This window comes from Haemorhous mexicanus, chromosome 11, assembly GCF_027477595.1.
Source record: "Haemorhous mexicanus isolate bHaeMex1 chromosome 11, bHaeMex1.pri, whole genome shotgun sequence".
In the NCBI taxonomy this organism is placed as follows: Eukaryota; Metazoa; Chordata; class Aves; order Passeriformes; family Fringillidae; genus Haemorhous; species Haemorhous mexicanus.
This window is the reverse complement of record NC_082351.1, coordinates 17,497,059-17,515,937: the sequence shown is the minus strand read 5'-3', so window position 1 is coordinate 17,515,937 and position 18,879 is coordinate 17,497,059. Positions and strand designations below refer to the sequence as shown.

The window sequence follows — 18,879 nt, the reverse complement described above, 5'->3', positions numbered from 1 at the left end:
ATGTATGCTTGTGGCACTAAGAAACAGCCATATATAATATCTTTTATACAGATAATTTCCAAGCAATACTGATGCAACCTTATGTCTTGCACTTCCTCACTTGAGAAATATTCAGCACAGTAAGTTTATCATTTGCCTAGACATTTATTTTGGAGAACTAACATCCACTCACAAGTGATCACTGTGCAAAATATGCTCAATAAAGGTGCGCTGAATTATGCATAAGCAGGGTCAGTTTTGTGGCTGCCATTGAAGAAAAGAGAGGGAGAAATGGAAAATGATCATCCTCACTAGTAAGATTCTGAATGCCAACTTCAGTACTTTGAAATATTTCAAAGAGGAGATAATTATGTAACCACAATTTAGGATAAATTATGATTTTGATGGTATAACTACAGCATAGCCAGGATGGGTTTTAATTCTCTAGTAACACACACTACCTGGGCAGGAATGCCATCTCCTCTATGGTACCTGCTGCAAAAGAGCCCCAAATCAAGCACACCTCCCCTGACAGCCAAGATTGCCACCACAGGAAAGAGTGATGAGCAGACTGCAAACACAGTTATTAAGAATATAACAATAAATTAATGTCTTTAAATTAATAACCTTTAAGTATCTCCCTTTCCCAACTGCTGCCCCTCCACAACCAATTTTAAAAATTTTTCCTTATTTGCTACTAATCCTTTCAAAACCCCCTTGTATTCAGCACACAAGTAGTTCTGTAATAAATTTCCACAGGATTTATAATTCCTCTGTAAAATACATGAGTTTTCCCCTGAAGCATCAAGCACAGTGCCATCCCAAGCCTGCAGACAGACTGGGGTTTTCTGTGTTGTGTAGTGGCAAACTGGAATTAAGGAAACTCCCATCAGCTTTGCTTGAACTATACAGAGCCCCCTCAGACCAGTAAAACTCTTGAGAACAGCCTGGGAAAACTGATAGAAGCAAGACACTAAATTATTCATGGAGCAGAACCACAAGCAAAAATGGAGCCAGGGAGACCAACTGTTGGAACATCTTCCCTCATCACCCAGAGAAGGATGTTCACCCCATCCTCCTCCTAGTTCAGGCAAACCCAAATCCAAGGGCTTTAACAGCCAAGCCTAAACTTCTGTTAGAGTTCCCCGATGAACTTGCCAAGAGGTGTGGTCAGTAACTGTCCTGTAAATCTGTTAGGCACTGAAATACAAATATGGCAAAGTTATTATGGAAGGACAGTGGAGTGTCTTAGATGGTAATGGGGCCATGGAGAGATTATAACATCCACACTATGAACACTAATCTCTGTAACTTGTTAATGACACAACAATAGCTGTCTGATTAAAAGGCAGGTATTGAATAAGCCATTCTTCCACTATTAAAAAAAAAAAAATCTTATTTGAACTAAACTTCAGAAAAGCCACAGTGATGACAAGCAAGAGCATCAAACAGATCAGCAGTGCCTCAAGATGCACTGGGGGTCAGCTTTGACACTCTGGGTCAACTTTCTCAAAAATACAAGACAACATTATTGCTAAGTTCAATAAAAATTTTAGCAAACAAAAGTTTGATAAAGAATGGTGTGTTAAAAGATGCAAATAAAAAAGGGAAGAACCACCACCTAATTTCTGCTTTTCTATCTCTTGGCCCACTCTCTACCCAGAAATTAGATTTACATCTCTAACACCATGTTCTTCCTATTCAGCATCAACAATGTACTTGAGAAGACCTTATCACATAATGTAATATTGTCATGACTTCAGATGAGCTCACCTACCCAAATGCCTGCCTGGCTTTCATCTTCCTAATGCTTCTATTCACACCATGTTGGGAATTAAATGTTTTCCCCTGTAGCTATTTCTTTACACCTAGCAAACTTTAAATGTTGTATGTTGACTGTCAGACTCAGTTCTGCTACAAAAGAAAAGTTGCTTAAAAGCTGTTAGTGAACCAAAATACAAAGGGGGCTACAGCTAACTCAAATTCTGAAGATGAGTATAAAATAAAGGCCTTGAAATGGAAAGATCTCCACACAAAAGAGATCAACAAGAGGGAACTGATTTTGTTTTGAGTGTGGAAATGGGAGGAAATATCACAGGGTGTACACAAAAATAGTGATGTCAGCTAAGGAAATCACATTCCTTGATTTTGTCACTAAGAAACTAGAGGACAAAAAGACACTGAGCACAAATATTTTTCTTATGTACTGCATGACTAACTAGTGACAGCCACGGCCATGATACAAGAGCTTTGTAAGATTAAATTAAAACATAAAGACGTACATGGCTATTTGAACGGCCAACTACAAAGCCCCTCTCTGCTGATGCAAGTGAGGAAGGAGCTCCCTGGGCTCCCTCTGATGTCACACCCATGTCTCACCTACAGATGTGACAGCCCACGTGCTTCCCTTTGGCAAAGAGGGCACTCCACACTGAGGGGCACCTCACCTTCACCTGCAGGAAAAAACTCAAGAAAGGAGAACAGCACGGGGTTCTGCCTGCACAGCTAGCACCCCTCCATCTGTTCTGAGGTTTTAAGCACAAAACGTTTAACTCTTTCACGATGGAAAAGGACAATGGTGGTACTGCAATATTTTTCAAATTTCCAAAATTTGAAATCCCTTGAGATATAAACATGCATTTGCAACATCAGTGGAAAACAAATAACTTGGTTTCTTCTTTTACTAAAATCATTACATTACTTTACCCCAATTTAATGTTTTTAGGCATTAGCAAGTTTCGAAGGATTATAAAAGATCATTGCTTTGTATTTCATTATCACTGATCAATCACAATTGGCATAAAACAACTGTTTTCATGTTTAAAAACACTGACCACGTTAAACTTTACACTAATTAAAAATTTACTGCAGCAAAAGCCTAGGGAAATCACTAATACAGTCAAATGAGGGCACAGACCTACTGTGCCTGCACAATAGTGTCTTTCAAATTAAATATTACCAGCCTTTTCACACTTCCTTTTGAAAGAATGGAGCAATGCTGTAATTAGGATGTGCTAACTAAAATGTTTGTGCAGTTTAACCTTTTAAATGAAAAACATGACTGCACTTGACACATGCAGGCTGTGCCTGCATTTCCCATTTCCTCTGGAGCCCAGACCCTCCTGCCCACAGCCAGCCATCCGCAGAGTGTAACACCAGTGTTTGCCCTCTGATTTATAAATTACACGGGTGAGGACGCCCAGAAAAACAAGCTAAAATGAACACACTCTTACTAGTTTCTTTAATTAACATTTTGATTAACAGCTGCCAATTTATCTAAGGGGCTGACGGGACTGCAATCGGCTAAAGTTTGATTGCTATTTTTTTCTCTTGCCAGTCTCCCCATCCGAGCTGTGGCTTTTGGGGATTTTCAGGTTTCCGCAGGGAATGAACTCCAAGCAGCAGCGTCTGGCGCTGTGGGGCACAGCCTCTGCCCGGCCTGCAGCTCCGAGGATCAGAGCTCCGGGGCTTCTCCCTGTCTGTGGCCAGCTCGCTGCCTGCCTGCTTTTGGAGCAGTGCCAGACGGCTCCGGTGACATTTCAGAAGGGCTCACAGGGCTGCTTGCAGTGTTTAATCCCTCGCTGTGGGATTTTCCACGCCGCGCACAGAGCTCGCCAAGGCCCGTGGCCCCGCAGGCAGTGCCCCAGCCACATCCGGGCTGGCCTCGGACACCCCCTGGCCTCGGGAGCTCCGGGCTGGCCTCGGGCACCCCCTGGCCACCAGTGCCCCCAGACCTCTGCCCAGCCCCGGCTTCCACCCGCAACCCTGCTGCCAGCCACTCTGGGGTGGCACTGCCACTGGTCAGACACAGCCAGGCCCCAGGCTCTGTGGATGCTCCTGTGATTCCCAAAGAGAGCTGCCAGGCCTTGCCAGCGGCTCCAGGACAATTTCTCCAACAAATGTGCCTGTCACCAGCCACCCCACCGCGGGTGACATGGCCCAGCCTGGGGACACCCAGCACCTCCAGAGCTGCAGTTCCCTGGGGTATCCCTGCTCTGAGGGACACAGTCCCTGCCACCCTGGTACTGACTCCTGCTGTGCTTTTCCAGCAAAAATTCACTCCACTATTTACACAAAAATTCACTCCGCTATTACACAACTTCCAGACGGGTCTCCACATCCTAAGTCTCCATGCTTTGAGGTCTGACTGTCAAGGTCTGATTTCCACCCAAAGCCAGCACATGGACAGTAAAATCTAATGTTTACCAAATTATTAGTTTCTGGACCATTTCCTAAGTAATCACTTATAAAAATTACAGCGTATCTGCTGACAAAAGGAATAGGAAAAACCAGTTCGTGGCTTTTGCTCTTATTTTAAGTAACCATAATCAAAGCTGAAATTTTTGGTCTTCCCTCACTTATCAAATTACACACAAATTCATTTTTAAAACCAAGCAAATTACTTTTTCACTAAAATAAGAAGTTTGCCAAGAAGTGAGGCAGCTGGCTTGTACAAACACATTTATGTATTAGCATCAGTGTGTTATAACACGACTTTTCTTCATTAAGAAGGTTTAAACAGAAGAAGGGGGTACCATTTCAGCAGACTGGGCTTTGTTAGGGTTGGGTTTTTTTTTTTCTCTTTGTTTAAAGAAACTTGCAGAAACCTGGAGGTTACTGCTCCCATTACCAAGCTTAGAAATTAATACTAAATCCTAAACCACAGATAGTAAATACTAACATTCCCATGTTTATGCACTCAGAATACTCGACAACAACCAGCTCCTCTGTGGCTCCAAATTTCAAGAAGTTGACAGCTCATGTCACCTACCCATTAACTGTTAATGACAACTGAGGAATACAAAGACATTTCCTTGGATTATGCTGTTTTTAAAACACTACTCCTTCCTTCCACCACTAAAATTAGTACCAGAGGCATGTGTGTTTTTAAAGGATTTGCTTCTACTGTACATCCCTCTACTTCACACCCGTACTTAAAACTGGGTAAGTCTCCAACAGATTTTAGTGGTTCACAAAATTCTTGACTTCAAAATACTATGTGGGGAACCAGCACTGATGTATTTGTTAGAAACTAGAATTATTAGTCTTTGATTTGGTCCATTCTTATTTTAGGGACAAGAGGGCAAGTAAGATTTATTTTGTTTCTTGTTCCACAAATAAACTGACCAAGATCAGGCAATGTAATTCCCACATGGAACAATGCAGAAAGCTGTCTTCCTTCTGGGTAAGAGTGAAGACAAAGAACCCAACTGCTAAGAAACCCCAGCAGCTGGGCATCAAGGCAGGAGCTGGAATGGAAGGGAGAGGCATGACGGGACACTCACACAGGGAGAGAGCAGAGCCTGGGCCCATGGGAAGGCACACAATGGCACAGAGAATACAATGAGATTTTTTGCCTACTTATGTTATAGCAGGAGTATATATGCCAACTGCCTCGATCCAAGCATTTTCACCTATTTTCCAATGTCTAAAGGCTTCTGAGTAACACTAAGCAGTAAATATTCACAAGGTTTCACCTTCAAATGGATTGTGCATGTGGCACAGTGAAATCATGTGCTGCCAGTGTACTGTGACAAATGCAAAAGTAATTTTACTTAACGTAGTTAAAGCAATCCATTATGTAAGGAAATGAAATTAGTAAGTTCTTTTCCTGGTACTAAATATTGTAAGAGGTTTTATTTTCTAGCAACAATACTTGAAGCCATTGAAAAAAATCCCCAAAACATCAACAACATTAGATTCAATATAAACACTCATACCATCAGTTAATACCTGAGTTCAGAAGGCTAAAATTAGCCCTGCAAGCTGTGATAATGCACTATGCAGATCCATACACAAAGAACACCCACCTGCACATGCCGCTCGCTCCCAGGGAACAAGGCTGCAGAGAGGAGACTCCTGCTCTGGCATCAGGACAGTGCAGGAGGGAGAGAAGCAGTCTGATATGAATCACTGCAGAGAACCCAATTTCCAGGTCTTTGGAGTTACACAATCACCCAAGAAGGACAACTTGAACTGTGCCAAAACCATTGCAATGGAAGAAAGTTTGCTTCCTATCACTTCAGATAAAGAACAGCATCACCCCCCCCTCTTTTTTTTATTTTCTTACTGAACACATGAAACACAAAAAGGTATTTATATAATTTGTGATGCTCTCACTACACACACACATACAATAGCTCCCTTTTATGAATGAGTACTGCAGAATGTCAAGGAACAGAAACAAACAAACAAGAATAAAACTGGGGGAGTAGAGAGAATCCAGAAGTTGAAGTATCCTGCCCATTTTGCATTGCCAGGAAAAGTGATTTTAAGAATAAAAATTTTCCAGCCAATCTTGTACTTGCAGTAGATTTCTTGTCTGGTTTTGTAAACTGAGATAAATGTAGCTCTATCACATCTCCTTCCACTTGTCTACATTACAGTGTTCTGTATTTCAAAATTAGGCTGAGTGTCGTAAAACTGAAGAGCTGGATTTGAGATGGTGGCCTCCCACCCCCTGCTGGGAGATGTTCTGAAGATACTGGTGTTTATCATTAACAATAAAAGCAGCATTCACACAGCAAAGGTAGGACTTCTTGGTACTGTTACAGAAGGAAAGCAGGAAGATCTTTGCTGGCTGGACACCATGAGCACATTCCAGCCCAGTCGTGCACATGTCTTATTAAATTGGCCAGGAAAAAAGAAAAAAAAAAAGAAAAGGCAAAACACGACATGAATCTGAAGCTCTGCCTGTGCACAGAGCAGGAGGTGCTGCAACGGGAAAGTGGTGGCCAAACACACAGGACAAAGCCACAGACAACCAGGCTTCACTGTCTTCACCGCATATTAAGACTCACTTATCTTTTCTCAAAATTCAGCAAACTCAGGCACCAGTTTCACAACTACTTTAAACTGGCTGGTGTGAGCTAATACTGCCACAGGCAAAAAGCATTCCTGCCCTCTCCCCCAACCTCGACCACTCAGTCTGAGCCTCTGCACCATCTGCTCTGTCCACAACAAAGAGCAGAGCCATCCACTCAAAGGCCTGACAGTGTCACAAACCAAATGCCTGCTTGTGCCAAAGCTGGCAGTGAACTGAGACAGGACTAGCAAGAATTAAACTGTGACTTGATCCCAGGCAGAGGGCTGCAGGCATAAGAACTGGGCACAAAAACCAACTGGGTTGTGAGCTGCAGTAATGATAAATTTACCAGTTCCTAGAAGCTTTGAGGGGTACATATAAAAAAATCAGACTTCCAAGGAATTTCATCTGATTGATATCAACAGTGCATAAGCTGAGCTTGCTTACACTGCAGCATGCTTATGTTTACATTTAGTACTGTCTAAGATGATTTTGTTGTAAATATTTTGCTTTAAAGAGATTGTTTGGTTACTGGCTACTATTATTATTCTTCCTGGAAGGAAGAGAATAATGGGCTTTGAGCCAACATCAAACATCTTAAAGTTGATCAATTGAGGACTCCAGCATGGTTACTTAGAAAATCAACTTGCTGCTGGTGGAGGGTGCATGGACAGAACCCCTCGATTTGCTACATGACACCACAAAGCCAGCCTTAGTAAAAGAGCAGAAAAATCACAAAAAAAAGTAGTGCTACTGACTTGTATTTGGAAAAGAGTGCTCTGAAGTACCAGCATGAATTAAATTCCCAGAACCTGCAGAACCACAAGGCAATGGATTTTGAAATACGTGGATTTTTTTTCACTAGCAGCTGGAGTGTTTTACATGCTGCAAAACAAATATATTGGGCAAGATTACTGGTTTTGATGTTTTCTTTTCCAAGTGAGCAAGCTTAGATGTTCCTCAGGTTTCAGAAAACTGGAATGAGTCCAAAATAAAATAGATGACTGAGTACAGAGGAACAACTTGACAGGCTTGTTGGTGCACAATCAAGTGACAGCATTTTATGCCTTAGTATCAACTCCACTTACACAACATGCTTGTTTACACCAGAAAAACAAAATATAACTGCTACTCATACAGCACATGTGTACACATAGAATAAAGGTTTCTATACAGAATTATGTCATTTCCAGGGACTAAAATTAGGAAAGGACATCGAGTCTGTTAGATTTCAAGTGTACAGCCACAGCTATTGTGAATCTCTGCCACCTGGACAACTGGGACAGGGCACAGGAAGTAGCAAACAGTCCAGGAGCTCTGCAGGGCTTTCACCACATCCTAACTCTCTGCCAACTCCAGCCTTCCTAGATATGTTCTTGTAATCACAGAAAAAGAAGATAAGTATGGCCCTAAAGGTCAGTGCCCAGCCTCAGTCTGAATAGAGACAAATCCTACAGAGATACAAACTTGGCACTGACCAGTTCCTAGGTGTCCTTCTCAGTCTGTGGCAAGCAAGATGTGAGCATCAAGCTTTGCAATACCACACACACATATAACTTTATATAATTTCTATGGCAATTAAAACAGTCTCAGGTATTTTTAGAAGCTAGCTGGTGGATTGCTTCGTGACCCCCAAGATGACCTTTGGTCAAATAGAACATGTCACTGTGATGGGGAGGGGATTGAACTGTGGCAGTTTTAAAACCTTTCCTCTGACCTTAGAGGCCAGGAGAGAGCCAGTGTGGCATCTTTCCAGGCATATACATGGTTACATGTGGCTTGTCAGAGGCTGCAAGCCAAAATGAAACTGAAGAAAATGAGTGCTAGCCAGTACCATGCCAATGATGAGCAGGGCCAGAGATTTACAGAGTACTATAAGGCTCCTCATTATAATCTAGAAAAGTGAAAAAAGTAAAAACAACTACTTCATGAAGCCCACCCTAATACAGCAGAAAACCAAAATGCTTAAGAACTCAGGTGACAGCTTCAGCCATGCAGTAACAAAAGAAACATAGCCAGTTTTCCTCTTAGCAACGAGAGGAGCCATGAATTCCATGTGAGTGCCATATGTACCATCACACAGTGATGAACAGCTCTTAAAACTCCCAGAGTACATCACATAAAAATGACAACTCCAACCCAGCTCTACAGATAATCTACAAACATTGGAAAGTTTTAGGCTCAAAGGTGGAAGGGTGCCCTGAAAGGGGCACACCTTCTACCTAATGCACAGAATTCACCACAATGCTCCACAGACACCAGGGCTTTTCCAAGAGCCAGACATGACAAACAGGTTCTTTGCAACCAGCAGGGTCACACAGGGAGGACACAGCACAAAACTGCTCCTGGCCTGGCAGAGGGAGAAAATCCTGTGCAGTGAAGACATAAGAAGGTGATCTGGCTAAAAGAGGCGGCTTCCTTTCAGAAAGCTACTTCATATAGAATTGTGAATTAGTTTTCTGACAATCTTGCCAAACAAAAAGGAAAAACTCAGTTATATAGGAACTACTTCAACCCTGCAGGAGCCTGGTCTAATTGCATCCTTTACAAAGCAGTGCAGAGGGAGAGTGTCATACCAACCTGGGCAACTTGTTATCGGGGGAAGAGAGAACAGAAAACAGGACAAGAATCTCTTGACAGTGGTCCTTCTTTCTCTAATGCAACTTGGTGAAACAAAACAGGATTGCTGCCTTTGTGGCCAGCAGCACTCTGACAAGGCAGAACCTGCATAAGGTACAAATGTTTTTCCTATATTTTTTTGGTATTGTTGAAAAGATTAACCTGCTTCCCAACTGCACAACAACTGCAGGAATATATACACAAATTAGAGTAAAAATAATTATTTTCTATACAAACACTACATATTTGTTTCATCAACAGGAGATAATAAGGTTTGGAAGTATTTTGGCTGCCACTGCCTGAGGTAGCTAATGATGGCCTATTAGACAATAATATTATCACAAACTTATATAAAATTACATATAATATTTATCTATTCCTGTTTATTTTCTACTCTTTAAAAAGAGTTTTAATTGATCCATACTGTTATGGAGCTGTCATAGAGGTGGATAATATAAGAGCTAATCAAAGACTGCTCCTGAAAATGTTTGAATATTTGTTACAGGTAGACACAACATACCACTTAGAAATGTGAATTGCCATCCAGGCCATTTCCATTACTTGGATATAATTATTTAGTGTTAAACTGAATTAAGCCTCATGAGAAGCTTAAAAAGGTGGCATTAATTGTAGTATTTTGAAAGTGAATTTAACCCTGCAGTTATTTATTAACTTTAAAAAAAGCCATGTGGTTATTGATTGCTCTTCATCAATAAACTTACAGGTTTCATTGTATAGGAAGTGTTATACACTCCCTCTTCTGGTTATATCTTAAAAACACAGTTTCTAGACTTAAAGTGTATCATATGTTAGTTTTTAAGTGTATCATATTGCTTGGAAGAAAAAAACTCTCAAGGCAGTATCATGCTTCTTTTTAAAAAGCCAGCAAACTGGTGATCAAAACCAAATAAATAACAGGTGAAAACTACTTGACACAATGCCCAACTAAAGTAAGTGGCAGCTACTTTTTAGCTGTGTCTAAAACCAAAATGTTATAGATTTCTTTTAATTTGGTAAGAAAAATATTGTCCCAAGTCTTTCTGAAAGCTTGACTCATGCCTAATGCCTGGTTACCATTCAGTGCATTATTGCTGTAGGTGAGAATATAGATTTTAAAATGCTGCCTATTTTTCCAGAGGTGGCAGTTGAAGTTCCTGCAAAACATTGTTTTTATGTTGGTCCAGCAGGGATAACTTTTTTCTACCTAGTACACTACACCTCATCTTCCCTGGGGGGCATTCTTCTAAAAGCAAAAGCTGCTGAAGGCTATACATACATCCTATTGTCTAAAAAATATTATTCACAGTATGGAAAATGAGAACTCTGGAATAACATTAAGAAGTCCAAACAGAAATAGTAAAAGCAATGCAAAAGAAACTAAAATATGAACTAAGTGCACACACATGCATGTTTCCATCCTTTCCCTTGACGCTCAGTGCCTGATAAAGCTAGATGTGTCTCAAGCAGGACACATTCTTGTTGCCCTCAAACAAGAATGTGAACCCCCCACCAAAATGTGCAAAATCCAAGAATATCACAGCATTACACAAACCACATTAATAGTATTGCTGCCAAAACATTGAGAGAGGAAAACTTGTGAAAAAGCTTTTGTTTGTTTTGCCCTGTTTAGCCTCTCCTCCTTTCTACCACTTTTACCCCTTGTTACAGAGTAATAAAACCAGCACTGTACCTACTTCATTCTCCCTCCTCCAAGGTAATTTTATCCTACCTTCCTTATTTACCTTCCTCCTTATTGTTTTCACCTATTTCTTTTTACATGTATTTTACTCAAGTTCTTTGTTTTACATTTCCCTTTTTAGCTATTCCCCAGTGTCCTCTCTTTCCCCTCCTTGGACACACACACACACACACACACAAACTGCAAACCACTTAATTCCTGCTGTGCTGAGGCAGCCCTGCCAAAGCTGGGCACCAGTGCCCCAGGCAGGTACTGCATAGCCAGCTGTACTGGGTGCACTGGTATCTTCACAAGAAGCAATGTAAGTGATGGGATTTCTGATGGGATTTCCTATCTGACCTATGAAGTTGTGCTTGCAGAGAAAAAAAGACCATCCCAAACACAGCAGTTGTTCAAGAGCCAGATGCTGGGATGAGAGGGTACAGTCTGTGCAACTGGAAACTATGTACTTCCATTGGGGAGGGGGAGGCAAAAAACCAACCAAAAATTATTTTCTTCATGACAGTTCAATACTGAAAACAATTTTACAAGCTTCCCAGAATACTCCTCCCTGGAATCACAAAGCGCTGTGGTATTCACTGAGGTTTGCAGTTCTTGGAATAATCTACACAGTTCATGAGAACACACTTCTCCCCAAAAAACAAATGAGAAAGTCCTTATAAATAATTCATCTGCATGTGGTTAGCTTTTGAAATTAAACTACTACTAACCCCACCCTCCAACACTAAGTTTTTATCTCCATGGCTCTGACCCATTCCCATCTCTCCAGAACAGCAGAAATTAGTCTTTTTTTTTTTACTTCAACTCAGTCTTCTTCCGCCTCCCCAGCTCTTACACAGGTCGTAGCTTCGTTCTCCTGCACCCAGCTTAGGGCAGTGTGCCAGAGCCTGCGTGCCCATGGCCTGCCCTCAGTGTGTGCCACCTCCCCTGGCTGAGCTCCAGCCTGGAGGAGCGGCTTAGGCAGCAGAAAGAACCCTTTTAGCTGAGAAGGAAGCCTTCCAAGGATGTGGATCATGTAAGCTGATGAAGAACGGCCTTCCCTGACCCTGTAGAAAGTCAGGAATGATGGCTGGGAGAACTGTGTCCTGCTCCACACGCCGTTTCCTCTCACAAAATGAGTTCTGAGTGATGAAACTCAACCTTGATTCTAGATTGGTCAAGTCCTCTCATTGTCAGTCATTTTTAATTGTAGACCTGATGCACCTATCCCATCTGGCTACCTTCAAAGTGAAGCTGTAGTCATATACACTCAATAGAAACTTTTTATTGGAATTACTTGCTCTCTTTAGATCTTATTCCAATCTATTGATCAACATGCTTTCTCCCTCTTGCTGAACTACTGTTTCTGTGATAGTAAACATGGAACTGATTCTTCTTTTCCCACAAAGATAAATATTTGTTTTTCATTCTTTCTTTCCACTTGTTCTTCCCCATCACCATTTGTTTTGAAAAGAGAGCAGTCAGTCCCAGTGTCTGCTCATGCCCAGCAAGGAGATCACTATAAAGGAGCAGGGTTCTCATGGAACCCTTACATAACTTTGTATGTTAGACTAGTTTTAAATATTTTAACATTTCAGTAAGAATAGAATAGAAAAAATATACTCTCTCTTCAGCCCATTAAACCAAAAAGATTTTTACATCTAGGTCTTCTGCTATGGCAAAACAGCATAAAATAATTTCACCAAATTAACCAAAGGTAAGAAGAGCCTAAAACACACCGAGCACTTCAAGTCTGTAGTATTTTAGCACACACAGTGCTGTTGAGAGAATAATATGAGTTACATGGTAAGCAGTAAACTCAGTAATCAGTATCTCCCAAATCTGAAGCTGAACATCACCTTTTTCTTAGCCAATACTTAAAAATTGCTTTATGTCTTCAACCAGAGCTTGACAAACTCATGTACCCACAAAAAAGGAGGAAGTTGTACTAGAAAACTGCCATCAGCTTCTCCAACAGACTCCCTGTGCTTTCATGTAATAAACAAAGACCACAGCCATTCTGTGCACAAAAATAATCTTCTGCATGTGAACAGTCTGTGATGATACAAGTAACCACAGCACCGAACTCCACCGCTCTGTAAAATCTGCATGGCACATTTGGAATTCAGCTAATGGCTTGGGGGTGCACATTTCAAAGCTCAAAATATGTTTACTGAGTTTCTTTCCACATTATAATAATTTCTTATTTAATGATGCATTATTTAAAAATGACTAAATAGCCAACTGAAACTTTTCCTTCTGAAACAAATCCTGTGCTGACCTCTGAGCACATTCCCTGCTATATGCCAAGATGATTCTTGCAAAAGCTACAGAATTTCACAAATTTCTACTAAGAAATTAAACTAGTTGTTGCTGGACCCACAGATTAAGATCCAGCTGCTGAAACTTGGACTGTGTGAAGTACTGTGAGAGGACTTTAAACAGAAGCTCCTGAACAGAGGCTGCTAATGCTAATTTGTTAAAACATATACATTAACTGGAGCCATAATATGCCAAATGCCACCTGTGCATGTTTGGCAATATGCTTGGCAGATTGCTCCAGCACATCTGTGACACACCACAGAATATTCAGGTTTTATTTTGGCTGTTAGACTTCTACAGAAGATCACTGATACCCAAGAAAATTCTTATTATTTATAAAAAACCTTTTAACACTGCTTTAAAAAGACTTTCGTGAACAGTGGACATTAATTACTGAAACAAATTGCTTGCTGCCTAAAGTATGCAAGCCACAATGAAGACTTATCCCTCCAAAATGAGGATGAGCTCAAGCAATCTCCCACGAGAAAAAAAAAAACACACACTCAGAAAAAAAAAATCCCCAACCAACCCAAAAACCAAGCAACAACAACCCAGTCCTCAGGTCCGATGGCTTTGGAACAAGATTCAGTACATTCCTTTCTTTTCTTATCAGCTTCAAATGCTGCCTTGTACAGACACTATCTTTGACTTTGTAATCCATGAATTCATGCTAAACATACTCTCTTATTCCACACTAAACAAGCAATACATACAACAACTTAAAAACATTAAATATTGACAGATTTTTCAGAACAATTAGCTGCTGCCAAATTTAACAAAAATACAGTAGGACAAATTTATATTCAATTCGTAGAGTGAGAAGAATCCAAACATGTAACACTGCAGGGACTGTAATACTCATGTTATGTATGATACACATCCAAAATACATCAGCACACCAATAGAGATAGTTAACAGATCATTTTTCTCAATTAAAATCACAAGTATCACGAGTTCTCTCTGAATCCAGGCACTTAACACCACCACAAAAAAAAAGGTGGGTGTGGGCCCTGGCTGAGGGAGGAAGGACCTCGGTTACACAATCAGATGAAGGAGAATCACTAAAGACCTCGAACTGACTCGGAGGATGGACCCAAGTAACCGGCAAACATTTCTTTTTCTACTGTCAGGATCTGCCCTCCAAGTAAAAGGTTGTGTGATGCTCTGTTCCAATTCCACAACTTCCTAGAAACCACAATAGAATAGATGATGGGCATATCAGTATAGTAACACTGCTTCTGATTAATATACTTCAGGTTTAAACCTGCACTGATTGGAAACCAAAGTGTTTAAGCAATTCCCCATCAGCTCTCAGGACAGCAGCAGCAGGCAAAGCTCCCGGTGGCTGCTCACCTTTGCCACCATGCCAAACCCATGGAAGTTAATCAAAACACTTGACATAGCTTTTTAATGACTCAACAGCCCAACACACTATCATCATCTCTTTCCAACATGTACTGTATTCATGGTTTTCACAATCACTACCTGAGTCACAGGCACTCTCAGTGTAAGTTTTACAGATAGCCTTCATTATTATCATTTAAACCTACTTTGTATTCATGGAAACTAAGACACAGAGGGGGAAAAAAACTCTGGAAAGAAAAAAAAAAAAAAAAAGAAAAGCAAAGTTAGAAGGAAGAAACCCCACACATCTCTACGCTGATGCTACTTTCACGCTGCTGAGCTCTCTCAGCCACAGAGCAGCCCAGCCAGGGCAGAGAAGCAGCTCTCATTAGCCAGGAGGCTGATAACCACAGGGAGATGAGATAAACCTGTGGAACAGCTGAAATGCCAACAAAAGGTCACACAGCCTAAAACCACGGCACTTCAGGGCTTCCACGAACAACCTGAAATAACTGTCACAATTGCTTCCTCAAAGAACAACCTTTGGGTGCAGCACAAGAACTGTATCTATCATGTCTCGGGGGAGGAAAGAATGGAAATCAAAGGGAGACAGGCACATCCCACTGGTCTGAGGAGCGTGACAGCTGGCACACCATCATCGAGGGTGTAGAGAAACACTCCTGGAGAAAAACACTTTCTGGGAAGAGGTCATCATGATAAGTGATCCCAGGTGCTTCACCCACAAGTCTCAGTGTCTCAACATTTTATCTTTTTTCCATCTTTCACCTCTGAACTGATCTTGACTCATCTAAGGAAGATGCTGATACCATGAAAGTGCAGCCATTCAGAAAGCAACAGCAGGAACAGGAGCAATAAAGGCAGTCACTTGCCGGGCCCCCCAAATCAAAACAGCTGTGATCTGACAGAACAGAGGATTTGTCTTGAAACAACTTTTCCTTGGCTGGCTTGCTCCTGCCCCACCATGTCCCCAGCAGTGCTGCCACCCAAAGCCCAGGGGCTAAAGCCATTGGACTGCCCTGCCAGCCAGCCACTGTACACAGGCTGGATGGAATGCCACAAGCTGACTTCAGATATCTCATTATATTGGATTGCTCCTAAAAACAAGCCTGCACGTGGTGTTACGCATACCAGCTTTACAAATCAAGCATAGTACAAATATCAACATCACTGAATAAATTGTTAAAATGGAAATTCATAGCCCAGACACATGCTTGGACTGCCTAAACAAGTCGAATTTTATTTTACATTAGTATCTCTTCTACTCAAATGCATGAAATAGAAAAGAATCAGTTATATAAACAAATCTGTCATTTTTATCAATAAAGTATTTTAGTAAAAAGGTTACATATTCTAATTAATAAGGTTACATTTAAATTATTTCTGACTACTTATGGTCCAGAGAAAAAAGCCAGCATATGTCCTGCAAAGCACTTTCAGCCTACCTATTCAAGTAGTTTATCACAAATATGCTTTGGAAGAAATTAATTAACTCATTAGATTTAACTAAGAGTTTGTTTAGCTTTCCTTTGACAAAAGCAACAGTTTAACAGAGCATATTCTACTACTTCAGAAAACAAAATTTCACATGACAGATTTCAAAGAACACCAAGTACAGCAACACACACCACCAGGAGCTATAGAATATTTTAAGAGATTAATACTTCTCTGGCAACAATTAAAAATAAAAGATCCTAAGAACATAACAAGAAGATACATTGATGCACTGCAACTTTTCACAATTTTTCAATTCCTGAAATCATACCATCAATAAAAAATTTAATTCAGGGTGAACTGACTGTGGTGAATCCAAAGAGTGCTTTAGGTTCTTGTTATCATGATAACACACTTTTTGTTTTAAAATAACCATGTTTTGAGGACTTCAGCAATTTCCTTCTCCAGAGATATACTGTTTAAAAAAAGAGATCACTGTCTGGTAATCTATCACCTGCCATATTTATCAGCTTTCATATTTAATTTTTTTAATTAAGGGACAACTGTGCAAGGATTTAAAAAAAGGGAAGGCTGATAGAAGGCTTGGAGAACTAGTGCTACACAAAATCATGAAGTCAGCCTTCTTACCTTTCTGAGGCTATTAGATTAGCAAACTAAGGTCCTTTAATGATGTTCACCCCACCCAAGCCTGTTTTTCTCATCAGAATGACCCCGCCTGTTTCCTCTGCACGCCACAGCCCACGCCAAGACTCTTCATTGTTCAGAACAAGCTTAAGAAACACTAAGAATAACCTCATCATTTCTATCCACTCCTTCTACACTTCTCCTCAAGTATGAATCCGCCACTGATGTAAGAGAAATTTTCACATTTAGGGATCACACTTCTACAAAGCGATACAGAATGGAAACGTTATGTTTGTATTTATTACGACTTTTAAAAATACTTTCCATACCTTCATTTTGCAGTTCCCTGTTCACCCTGTACCTTTTAAATTGCAAACAGTGCTTACAGAAGAGCTGGAATTAACTTCACATAACAAGTCTAACAGCAGTACAAGCAGCATTACAACATGCCATGTTTCCATTCCATGCTCAAGACACAATGCTGCACCTATTCAGCTCCTGAGCTGCTTCTGCCACCTGTCCACAGAGACAAACACAATGCTGCTTCCTCCCAGACACCTGTTTGTCAGACAATGTCTGGAGATGACCTGCTCATTTCATAAAGACAACCCTTAAGGGTCTGCAGCTATTCACAGCTCTCCATCACAACAGTATTACTGACCTCAAGATGGAATATTTCATATGCCATCACTCAGAACTTGGTCTCATCCAGTCCTCCCCCATAAATTTATTTTTAGCTGTCAGAATCAGTTTAATATGATATTTTAGAAGGAGTTATTGACATCTTAAGTTGATATTCAGTGACACGTGAGGAATCTCACTGGCAAGGGGTACACTTGTTCTTGGCTAGTGGAAAGGCTTACAGCAACCAGAGCAAGAAAAGCAAGAAAAGATGGCCTTTTCTTCTGGCTTACCAACAGCTCTGGAGACTTTTATCCACAAAACTGTGGGTTTAAAAAAAATTGTTAGTACAGTCATCCACAGAATACAAGCAAACTATTAAGAATTATGACACAAAACTTATTCAGGTTATTTTCTGAGTCACGCTGTGTGACACAACTGCAGGATCCAGCAGCAAGGGTAGGGCTACATAATCCATAAGGCAATATAACAAAAAGCCAAGTTACAGGGAGAAAGGCTAAGAAGTTCACCCTCTGCACAATCCAGAAAGGCTCTTCTCCAGTCTCAAGGAAGCAGAAGTGAGTATATCTTTTCTTGCCAAAGCATTGGATTATTTAAGATACACAAAAGGTTATCCCTTTTTCTCAAGACTAGAAGAAACTGTTCCCTGCCCATACCCAGCTTGTATCCTATAAACACCAAGCCAACCAGTAGGGACACAAGCCTAGAGAAAAGAGAGTGAACAAATACATGATGCACACATGGGGAGGAAGGACTAGTTCAGAAGATGCTTTGTCCATCATGTTTATTAGGAGTTGGTCAGAAAACACCCCATGAATTTCTTAAGAAACAAAAAGCTGAATTCCAAAAAACCTCCTATCCAAATATTGGCATTAAACTGTTTGAGGCTAATTTCTAGTCTTGAGAGGAGCATGGAAAAGCAGAACTGCCAACCACCCCCAGATAGGCTTGAAGGAAGTAACCAAGCACTTGAACTGGCACAGCACTTCACATTTTCTCAGTCCTCTCTAAACACGGGCCAGCAAACACAACAAGAGCTTCCTTATATAGTTTATATACAAATCCACTGGACCAGTAAAACAAATACAAATTGATAACTCTGAAAATAAATAAATAAGCTTACTGGCTATTGGAAGCTTACAACATTTTATAAATTTCACTGTAAGTTTAGCTTTCAGTTCTAGTTCACACTGTACCAGAACCCATGTAAAAATAATCCGTATGAGAAATGACACACAGAGACACAAACACACTACACATATTGGCTGTGAAATACACTAGATATGTCATTTTGAAACTGAACTGTAGCTATGCAGCATTTCAAGAAAACAAAAAACTAAAAAAGCGAGATCTTTATGTAACTGCATTACAATGTATATAAAATTATTAAATA

General features: G+C 40.6%; 1 protein-coding gene across 5 annotated transcripts in view; it reads right to left on the bottom strand.

Annotated features, from left to right (window-relative positions):
- Positions 1–18,879, bottom strand: part of ATXN7 (ataxin 7) — an 83,081-nt gene that overhangs the window by 13,385 nt on the left and 50,817 nt on the right. The window lies entirely within an intron of this gene.